At 36.3% G+C, this 12,272-nt stretch overlaps 1 non-coding gene across 1 annotated transcript; it reads right to left on the reverse strand.

Annotated features, from left to right (window-relative positions):
- Positions 1-4,342: 4,342 nt before the first annotated feature.
- Positions 4,343-4,415, reverse strand: TRNAC-GCA. The gene has a single exon. It is a non-coding gene; the product is annotated as a tRNA-Cys (tRNA).
- Positions 4,416-12,272: the final 7,857 nt, after the last annotated feature.

Consider the following 12,272-nt stretch of genomic DNA (forward strand, 5'->3'; position numbering starts at 1 on the left):
GTTTGCAGGTAGCAAACTCATCTTTTTATCCATTTCAAAAGATGTTGGTTTCATCTATGTTTAAAATATGTTTTTCCTTAATTGAAGTATAGCTGACTTAAAATATTATGTTAATTTCGGGTGTACAAGACAGTGATCCGATTTTATACATTACAAAATTATCACCACTGTGTGTCTAGGTAAAATCTGTCACCACACAGTTATTGCAGTAGTATTGACTATATTCCTTACACTGTATTTTACATCTCCATGACTCATTTATTTTATAAATGTAAGTCTGTACCTCTTAATCCCCCTCATCTATTCGAATCTCTCTACTCCCTTCCTAACAACCACCTCTTTGTGAGTCTGTTCGTTTCACTTATTTTGCTTTTCAGTTTTCACATATAAGTGAAATCATATGGTACTTGTATTTGTCTGACTCATTTCACTTAGCATAATACCCTCTAGGTCCATCCACATTGTCACAAATTTCTATATCCTGGCTATTGTAAATAATGCTGCAATGAAGACATATCTTTTTGAATTAGTGTTTTGGTTTCTTTGGAAAAATACCAAAAGTGGGCTTCCTGGATCATACGGTAGTCCTATTTTTAATTTTTTGAGGAGTCTCCATACTGTTTTCTACAGTGGCTGTACCAGTTTACATTTCCACCAACAGTACAAGGTTTCCCTTTGTTCCACATCCTCACCAGCACTGATTTTTTTTTTTTTTCTTTTTTACAACAGCCATCCTGACAGGTGTGAAGTGATACCTCACTGTGGTTTTGATTTGCTTTTCTCTAATGAGTAGAGATACTGAGCATTTCTCAGGTATCTGTTGGGCATTTGTATTCATTCTTGGAGGAAAAAATGTCTTTTCAGATCTTCTGTCCATTTTTAAATTGGATTAAAAATTTGTTTTTGCCATTGAGTCTTACAAATTATTTATATATTAATACGTGGGACATTAGCACCTTATAAGATACATGATTTCCAAATATTTCATTGCATGCAACAGGTCATCTTTCATTCTGTTGATAGTGTTCCTCATTGTTAAAAAGCTTTTTAGTCTGATTTAGTCACAAAACTTTATTATTGCTTCTATTTTTCTTTCCAGATGAGACATACCCTCCCCCTCCAAATATTGCTAAGACTAATGTCAAAGAGAGAGCTGCCTATGTCAACTTTTAGCAACTCTACAGTTTCAAGTCTTACACTTAAATATTTAATCTATTTTCAGTTTATTTTTATATATGATGAGAAAGTAGTCCAGTTTGACATTTTTGCATAATAGCTGTTCTGTTTTCCCAACACCATCTATTGAACAGCCTGTTTTCTTTTTTCCCAGTGTATATTTCTTACCTCTTTTGTTGTAGACTAACTAACCAGATAACTGTGGGTTTATTTCTGGGATCTCTATTCTGTTGTATTGATTTATGTATCTGTTTTGTGCTAGTACCATACTGTTCTGATTGCTGTAGCTTTGAGTATAATTCCAAACCAGGGAGCTACATGCCTTCAGGTTTGCTCCTTTTTCTCAAAATTGCTTTGGCTATTCAGGATTTTTCATGTTTCCATACAGATTTCATAATTATTTGTTCCAGTTCTGGGAAAAAATCTCACTAGTATTTTAATAGGAATTACATTTCCACTGTAGGTTGCCTTGAGGAGTATGGTTATTTTAACATTATTTCACCACACGAGCAGGGCATATCTTTCCATTTGTTTCGTCTTCAACTTCTTTCACTCTGGCTTCTATTTTCCCAAGTATAGGTCTTTTTACCTCCTTTGTTATATTCTTCCTAGGTATTCTTGATGTAACTGAATTGGAAGGTTTTCTTAATTTCTCTATAGTTTGTTGTTAGTATACCAAAATGTAACAGTGTTGGTGAAGATGTGGAGAAAATAAAGCCCTTGGTCACTGTTGATGGGCTTGTCAGTTGATGCAACCACTATGGAAAACAATATGAAGGCTTTTTAAAACTTAAAACAGAACTACCATTTGACCAGCAATTCTACTTCTGGCAACGTATCTGAAGGATGTGAAAACACTACGCTGAAGACATTATCTGAATCAGCCCATGTTCATAGCCGAGACATGGAAACACCCTAAGTGTTCATTGATGGATGAATGGATAAAGAAGATATGGTATGTATACCTAAACACATATACATACGCGTGTGTGTGTATATACATACAATGTGTATATATGTATGTATATTCATACATGCATATGCATACAATGGAATATTATTCAGCCCTAAGAAAGAAGGAAGTTATGCCATTTGCAATGACATGGATGGACCTTCAGATCATTATGCTAAGAAAGTAAAGTACGGGATCATCTCATTTATATATGGAATATAAAACAAAAACAAAACAAGCATAATGAGCAGAGACAAAAGCAAAGCAGCTCATGGATATAGGGAATGCATACGTGGTTACTAGAAGTTGCAGGGTAGAGATTACGGGTGGGTGAAGAGTATTTAAAAGTAAGAACTCCCAGGTACAAAACATAATCCATGTTAATGTAAAGAATAGCATGGGGATTACTATTAATAATAGTCCTACATTATTGAAAGTTTTTAAGAGAGTAGATTTGAAAAGACTGCATCACAAGAAAAGAACTGCAACTACATATGTTGATAGATGGAAACTAGATTTGTTACGGTGACTATTCCACAATATACACAAATATCAAAGCATTATGTTGTACATGTGAAACTCATTTAATGTTACAAGTCAAGTATATCTAAAAAAAAGGCATTTTTGATGAACATACCATTCTAACTACTCTCTAAATATTCATTCTGAAGATATTATTACACTCCTTCTAGGTTCCTTCTTTGCTTCCAAGATATCAACTGCTAGTTCAATTGCCATTCATTGAAAATGTGTCTTTTCTCTCTAACTGAATTAGGTGCTTCTCTTTGTCTTTGCATTCTGCAATTTTCAATATGATGTATAAACAGATGTGGACTCTATTAAATATTTTTCTTTCTTTTTTTGGCATTATAGAATCAATTGTCTTTTGTTTAGTCTGAAAAATTATTTGCTATAATCTCCTCTAATATTGTCTTTTTCATCATCCTTTACCTCCTCTCCTTTTGGAACTCTGATGAAATGTAATTTATATATTTCAATTCAAATATTTGGTCCTCTTTTTAATTATTTTCTATTACCAAAAATTCTATTAGGTTCTGTTTTTTTTCTCAAAAATTAAACTTTCTGAGGTCTCTTATACTGACTCATTTTCAGTTTCTTACTTCATTCAGCATATTTATCATTCTCTTTTATTATCTATATTTTGTCATTGCAATACAGGTTTCTGCTGGTTCTTGTTCTAGTGCGATCCTTCCTGTTTCATGATCTTTCCTCAACTTTATGAAAGCTTTTGAAGCTTTAGTTGAAAGTGAATCATCTTAGAAAATTCGAATTTGTTTCATAAAAGTACCTGGATAGCACCAATAGCCTAGGACAATTTTAAATCAAGTTTTAGACTTGAGGATTTTAGGATCAAGCAGGAGGTAAAAACTGGGCTTCAAATTCACACGGGTCTAAGTTGGGTAAATAAAACGTCAGCGTGAATTTCTTTCTCTCCAATACTTTGCAGTTCATTTTAAAATGGGCAGTTTTCTTTGCGGCCCCCTGCAGAGTTAGGCCGATTTCACCTTGACCCCAATAGGAGGGCTACAGCTTAATAAAGAAGGCTTCTTTTAGATTTTGCTTTGTTCTAATTACTTAGATGGGGCTTATTCTGTCCTGTTAATCTGAGAGGCTGGGACACTTGAATCTCAGGTTCACCAAGTTTAGTAAAAGACCCTTAAGTTTAAAGTCAACTTTTGGTCTCTGCTTTTATTTAGATTTTGGTCTTTTGAATATTCTTTACTTTGTTTCAGTTTATTGATACCTTTTTAAAGGTTTTATTAAAGTATTTGATCACTACTTCAAAAACTGGAAACAACCCAAGTACCCTTCACCAAAGGAATGGATAAATACACTGTTGTATACATACAATATAAACACACCATTAACAATGAAAAGGAATTAACCATGCACAACAGTCAATTACACACAGCAACAAAGAGTAATTTTACATTTTGTTCAGTGGGGAAAACAAACCCTGAACACAAAGAGTATGTACTGCATAATTCTACTTATATGACATCCAAGAGCAGGCAAAAGGAATCAGTGTTAATAGAAGCCACATTAGTAGTTAGTAGGATTAGGTAGATTGGTATTAGTCACTCAGTCCAACTCTTTACAGCTTCTTGGACTGCAGCCTGCCAAGCTTACCTGTCGATTGAATTATCCAGGCAAGAATACTAGAGGGGGTTCCCACTCCCTTCTCCAGGGGCTTTTCCTGACCCAGGGATCGAACCTGGGTCTTCTGCATTGCAGGCAGATTCTTTACCATCTGAGACACCAGGGAAACCCTTTGGGGGTTGTGGGGCTGGTTATTGACTAGAGAGGGCCATGAAGGGACTTTGTGGCGCTCTGGAAATGTTCCATATCTAGATCTGGGTGGTGATTACACAGGGATTAAAAACTCATCTAGCCCAAGATTAGTGCATTTTACATGCTGCAATGTATGCACGTTACACCTCAATAAAGTAAAATTATCCTCCAATTTTAGTTGCTTGGGCCAGGGTACCTCACCTGTCTTACTACTGCAAATAAAAACCCAAGTGCTTTACAAATATATAAGGGATTTATATTCATTACCTACATTACCAGCGTGAAGTAGAAGGTCGGGCAGTTATTTAGAGAAGGCAATGAAAATATAAAACTGCCACTTCTCCCTGTTTGCCAATAAGGTTTTAAATTTTTTTTTATCATAACTTAAACTCCACATTTCATATTGCTTTTATAGTCAGTATCTGAATGAGTGGAAACATCTCATAGAGAAAATGTATTGGAACAAAATATTAAGTAATATAATTGCAGATATAATTTCTAAGGGTATACTAAAACTATCATTTTTGTAACAAAAGTCCTGAAAATAAATGTGCTTTTAATTCTTTAATAAACACCACCATGAAGACCATGAAGTTAGATCCGAAGGATTGTGATCAATTTCTCTAGTGTCTCACTTCTAGACTTCTAGATACCTATATCATTTTTAGCACTGCACACTCGGGGCGTGTTTTTCATGTCTAAGTGCAATTCAACTATAAACTACATTTGCGCATAGAAGTTTATTAATAGAGAAGATTTATTTTATTAGCAAAAGGAAAGAGGTAGTGAAATGGATGTATTTATGCTTTAATAGCCACTGTTTACATATTTACTAACAGAATCATTGTCTTTGCAAATGAAGAGAATGAAGTGGATAACAAATATAAAAAAAAGATATTTATCCTCCACATAGTGAATTTTGCAATTAACATTGTACTGATGGAATGACTCCTATGTCTTTATACATCTTTGCTTTCTCCAGCAAGTTTAGCCAAGCCCTAACATAAAACAGGATCCCACCAATATTTGTCAGATAAATAAACAATAATGATGACTTACCCCTCTTTTTAAATCACATTAAAACAACCATATCCTCATTCTTTAATTCCTCTCAAGTAAGTTTCACAGTACTGTGATGGGAAAAAGAGTAATACTGTAACCATTGTTCTGACGAGTTTGCTATATTTTTCTCTAATACAAAAAATGCTTCAGTGGGTATGAGAGAATGTGTATAATGATTGGAAACTAATTGTTAACCACTTGATTCCTAAGCATCAAAAACTGAAATAAATAAATATCCACTAAGTGCAATATTCACAAGGTACTCCCCTGGAATGGGTAGATCCTAAAACTCCTAAGACATTACCTCAATCTACTTGGGAACTGGCTCCTTGATATTAAATGCTTTGAAGCACACTTTTGGTGTGATGCTTTAAGGGGACCCTAGAAAAAACAGATGAAGCTCTTTGATTTAGCAATTAGATGGCTAGGACAGACCCCAAGGACTTCTGCAAATGTGTTAATGGAAGTATTCAGTATTTTCCCCCTTAATTTGTTTACTTCTCTTTGGTTATTTCCTCACACTACTCCAGGCAAACAGGGCTATCCTTTGTGTTTTGCTACATAATTTCTTCATATTCCATTCATTCCTCAGAAGCCAAAGATGGATATGGTACCTGCCCGGTGAAAACTTAGAAGTACTGGTTCTGATGTAGTAGAAGGACTCACTGTGTTCAAGCAGAACACATCGAATGACCATTCATAAGACATAATTTGTGGGACTTCTCTGGTGGTACAGAGATTAAGCATCCGCCTTACAATGCAAGAGAACTAAGGTCCCACATGCTGCAGAGTGATAAGCCCATGGGCTGCAGCTACTGAGCCCACACACTCTGCAACCAGAGTGCCACAACTAAAGCCCAAACTGTATTAATTAATTTATTTATTTCTACATCCCTTGGTATTCATCATCTAATATTAAAAATTTGGGTTGACAACAGTATTGATCTCGCAGAGTAGTTATTCTAATGGAACAAGATTATAATCTTTGTCAAGTATCGTGCACTTTGCTTGAAACACACACACGCAAAATGCCAAACACACATTGCCTATCATCGCTATTGTCTTTCTCTTCATCATCATTTATATTATTAAGTACTGGTTAAAGGAAAGGCAAAAGAATGCTCAAACTACCGCAGAATTGCACTCATCTCACATGCCAGTAAAGTAATGCTCAAAATTCTCCAAACCAGGCTGCAGCAATATGTGAACCGTGAACTTCCAGATGTTCAAGCTTGTTGTAGAAAAGGCAGAGGAACCAGAGATCAAATTGCCAACATCCGCTGGATCATCGAAAAAGCAAGAGAGTTCCAGAAAAATATCTATTTCTGCTTTATTGACTAGGCCAAAGCCTTTGACTGTGTGGATCACAACAAACTGTGCAAGATTCTGAAAGAGATGGGAATACCAGAATACCTGACCTGCCTCTTGAGAAACCTGTATGCAGGTCAGGAAGCAACAGTTAGAACTGGACATGGAACAACAGACTGGTTCCAAATAGGAAAAGGAGTACGTAAAGGCTGTATATTGTCACCCTGCTTATTTAACTTATATGCAGAGTATGCCATGAGAAATGCTGGGCTGGAAGAAGCACAAGCTGGAATCAAGATTGCCGGGAGAAATATCAATAACCACAGATATGCAGATGACACCACTCTTACAGCAGAAAGCGAAGAGGAACTAAAAAGCCTCTTGAGAAAAGTGAAAGAGGAGAGTGGAAAAGTTGGCTTAAAGCTCAACAATCAGAAAACTATCATGGCATCTGGTCCCATCACTTCATGGGAAATAGATGGGGAAACAGTGGAAACAGTGGCTGACTTTATTTTTCTGGGCTCCAAAAATCACTGCAGATGGTGATTGCAGCCATGAAGTTAAAAGATGCTTACTCCTTGGAAGGAAAGTTATGACCAACCTGGATAGCATATTAAAAAGCAGAGACATTACTTTGCCAACAAAGGTCCGTCTAGTCAAGGCTATGGTTTTTCCAGTGGTCATGTATGGATGTGAGAGTTGGACTGTGAAGAAAGCTGAGTGCCAAAGAACTGATGATTTTGAACTGTGGTGTTGCAGAAGACTCTTGAGAGTCCCTTGGACTGCAAGGAGATCCAACCAGTCCATCCTAAAGATCAGTACTGGGTATTCATTGGAAGGACTGATGTTGAAGCTGAAACTCCAATACTTTGGCCACCTGATGTGAAGATCTGACTCATTGGAAAAGACCCTGCTGCTGGGAAAGATTGAGGGCAGGAGGAGAAGGGGATGACAGAGGATGAGACGGTTAGATGGCATCACCAACTCGACGGACATGGGTTTGGGTGGACTCCGGGAGTTGGTGATGGACAGGGAGGCCTGGCATGCTGCGGTTCATGGGGTCGCATAGAGTTGGACACGACTGAGTGACTGAACTGAACTACTTGGAAGAAAAGTTATGACCAACCTAGACAGCATATTAAAAAGCAGAGACATCACTTTGCCAACAAAGGTCTGTCTAGTCAAGGCCTGCCACAGAGTAACTGTCTAATCAATGTACATGATGATCATGCCATCTCTCTACAGGACGGTATCTCCAGGGCACACTATTCACCTCTATTATACGGTTTATGTGTGATTTCACAAGGCAAGGCACTGATGAAGAGATTTAGAAGGGATATGAAATGTGAGACAGCATTTTTTATCATAGGAGCAGACTTTAACATCAAGGAAATAAGGGAAGGAGAGGAGGCGAGAGCTTGATTTGAGTGACAGGGCCTTGTAAAGGATTATTTATTATGACTTTTTCTAGTCCAAGGAAGCATTGCAGGGTCCTTCACTAGAGGAGTTTCCCAAATCAGCCAGGCTTAGAAAATATTAGTGATAAATTCAATTTCAGTAGCTTGTTGGAAAAACATACCTAAGGATCAATACATCTGTGAGGCCATTTTATTTTTTTATTTTATTTTTTTTTGCACTTCTTTTTTTTTCCATTTATTTTTATTAGTTGGAGGCTAATTACTTTACAATATTGTAGTAGTTTTTGTCATACATTGATATGAATCAGTCATGGATTTACATGTATTCCCCATCCCGATCCCCCCTCCCACCTCCCTCTCTACCAGATCCTTCTGGGTCTTCCCAGAGCACCAGGCCCATTTTAAATTCAAGAGTAACTTAGCTTGAATTACCTAGATATCTGCCCTAGTATCTCACTTAAAATCTCCACATTCTGGATGAGAGCCCTGTGAACTAGCTAAGCATAAGTGTACTTTGAACCTGCGGAAATACTGGCACTGAAGACTCTGCCAAAGGCAACAGAAAAACAAGGAATAATGAACTCAAATCCGTGGATTCAGTCATTCCTGCCAGTCCCCAGTCTTTCATTATCCTAGCAAAAGGCAATTTACATAAAATTTTAGTTGTCCTTTTTGTTTACATTCTTTGCTTGAAACTATTCCCCAGTAAAGAATCTTCTGGGTTTTTGTCTTGATGGCAAAATGCCCTCTTCAGTGGCTTTAATAACCCTCCTGTCTTTTATTCCTCTAAATATGCTTCCATTTTCCTCTCACTCTACTTGTTTGATAGCCGGCAGCTTTGCAGACAATTTCAGGTGGTCATGCAAATAGGATTACTCTTGCCTTATCCCCAAACATGCAAGAATAAACTCGACAGGACACTGAGCAATGAGGAGGAGAGATTCATTCTTGGAGGGTTGAATTCTCTTATCCGTGTCAATATCCTTCCCTGATTTACAGGTTTTTCCTCCCTCCTCGCTGTCACATTTTCTCATGTACAAAGGCAAACCTGAAAAGAGACACACTATCGAGGGTGTCTCACTATCCTGTGTAGGTGATCTTTTTGAAGAAATTAAATCACTTGGAAAATGAGTGGAGAGGAACAGCAGTCATTCTGCAACTCCTGAAAGCATCGTGCACCCTAGGCATTTTGTTCTGGGGGGAAAATGGGTTACACAAATTAAAGCACTTTTTTTTTTTCCTTTTTACTACTTGACTGCTGAATGCTTCACAGCTTTGTAATTTGGAAAGAGTGGTTCAACTCTTTTTGTGCCTTACTTTATCATGCTATATAATTACATCTGCTAGAGCCCAGAATCTAATTCTGCTTTTCAAGTATGCGTACCGTGTATCATTGCAAACGACATTTCTTTTAGATGTTGCTGGTTGCTTAGCTCTTTCATTTTGTATTTTTTATATCAGTACCAACTCCAGTTAACAGTTTTACAAGGCATCTTCTCATTGTGACTTGCCTTACTTCCACAGAGAAAAAATTACTGCAGATAATACATTATTAAGTCTGTATACAGAGGTTTCAAACCAATTGTTCATTTCCTGTCTTCTGTCCTTCCTTCCTCACTCCCTCCTGTATGCTTTATACATAATAAATTTGAACTAGTGGCCAACATTTTGAAATCAGGACATTTCAGCTGGACCTGAGTAGAGATGATTCTATAAGATGGGGATGGACAGGGCAGACAGTGCTTTCACACTCCATTTTTTGTATAGTTTCTATTTCTTCTTACAGGCTCCCTGATAACCTTGCTTGATTAATTTGCACTCCCTGCAAGAACTATGAGGGCATAGTGTGATCCCTACTATATAAAGAGATGAGAATTGCTGTTCCTATGAGTTTTCCTCAAGCTGAGGAACCACCATACATGCTTGCTATCCTCAAACAGTTGAAACTCAACTGACAGACTTCATGCTTTCCTTAACAGTGCGATTCAACCTTAAGTTGAAATCATTGTACTCTGCTCTGTGACCAGGGAAGTAAATTACCTGGCATTTTGGAAGACAAAATAATATTACAGAGTCACAACCATAAGGGGTGGTTGGTTTGATTGGTACAGATAACCTACCCCAAAGAACTTTAAGCATGAATTCAAAATCAAAAATATATAGATAAAAAGATACTCATTGGAATGTCCATTTAAGCCAGGAAAATTTCAAAATGCTAATTAGGAAGACTGTATTGAAACATGAAAAACATGTTAAGCAAAAAATGGCAAATGCAAAATGGCATACACACTGTTACTAAGCCTCTAGAGATATATGAAAATACAGGGCAGCCATGTACAACTTTAGGAACTGTTGCTTTTTAAAATAAATTGTCACAAAATGTATCAATTATTTTGTGAAACAACCTTGAATTAACATATTTTATCAAAGGAGAAATATGCTTCTTAGAGTCATTTCCATCTTGGAAAATTTGGCATAATAATATTTATGTTTTAAAGAGAAATTCAGACCTGGTAACTTTCATCTCCTCAGTTGGACCCCTCTTTCTTCGTACCTTCTCTCCTTACCCCAAAGACAGGGAAAGCCCTGTGTCTAAATGAAACCACTCAGTGATCACCAAGCCTATAATTCTTCACCCAGAAACCACTTCACTTTGTCACTTCTTTGAACATGGATATGCAATTGCTTTATGTCAAAAGAAAATTGCAGGAGATCTAAATGTAAAAAATGCTCCAAGAGAATTGGAAACTGCAGAAGCCCTCTGAATCTTACCCACCAAATTCATACAAGTAGATTGGTGAGCATGGGATCTCTCATCCTATAAGTCTTGGCATCCCAGAGGATACTGTGTAGATTGGCATTTTCGAATTGTAAATGTACTCAAGACTTTCACAGAATGGAAAAACAAGGAAATTTTATATAATCACCTTAATAGATGTGTAAAATATATTTGATAAAATTCAACATCTGTTCATGATAAAAACTTTTAACAAATTATGTATAGATGGACCATACTTCAACGTGACAAAGGCTTTAAGTGTAAAACAAAAAGCTAACACCATACTCAATGGTGAAAGGGTTGAGAGTTTTTCCTCTAACATCAGGAATGCGACAGGATGTCCCCTTTCACTAGTGCTACACAACACAGTACTGGTAGTCCTAGCTGAAGCATTCAGATGGTAATAAGAAATAAAAGGCATCAGAATTTGAAAGGAAGAAGTAAAACTGTCCCAATTTGCAGATGACAATTTTATGTATAGGAAATAATCAACAAATTCAGTAAGGTTGCAGGATACAAAATTAACATACAAAAATCGGTAGCATGTCTACACAAAAACCACACATGATCTGAAAAATAAATAAGGACAACAATCTCATTCACAATAGCATAAAAAATAATATAATATTTAGGAGTAAATTTAACCAAGGAGGTGAAGGATCTATACTGAAAACTATAAAACACTGATGAAAGACTGAAGAAGATACAAATAAATGGAAATATATCCATGTTCATGTACTGTAAAAATTAATGTTGTTAAAGTGTTTATCTATAGGTCAATGCAACCCCTATCAAGATTCCAATGGCATTTTTTTTTTTACAGAAATAGGAAAAATAACTCTAAAATTTATATGGAACTATCAAAGACCCGCAAATAGTCAAAGCAATCTGGAGAAAGAAAAATAAAGCAGGAGACATTACACTTCCTGATTTCAAACTATACTATAAAGCTACAGTAATCAGTAAACAGTACAATACTGGCATTAAAGAGACACATAGACCAATGGAAAAGAATGAAGAGCTGAGAAATAAACCCATACATATCAAGTTAACTAATATTTGGCAAAGAATACTCACTGAGGAAAAGATAGTCTCTTTAAAAAATGTGCTGGGAAAATTGGATTTTCACATGTAAAATAATGAAACTGAACTCCTACTTTATACCACTCACAAAAGTTAACTCAAAATGTATGAAAGAATTAAACATAAGTCCAGAAACCATAAAACTCCTAGAATAAAATCTAACAAAAATCTTATCGACATG

The sequence above is a fragment of the Cervus canadensis genome, chromosome 22 (genome assembly GCF_019320065.1).
Source record: "Cervus canadensis isolate Bull #8, Minnesota chromosome 22, ASM1932006v1, whole genome shotgun sequence".
Classification (NCBI taxonomy): domain Eukaryota; kingdom Metazoa; phylum Chordata; class Mammalia; order Artiodactyla; family Cervidae; genus Cervus; species Cervus canadensis.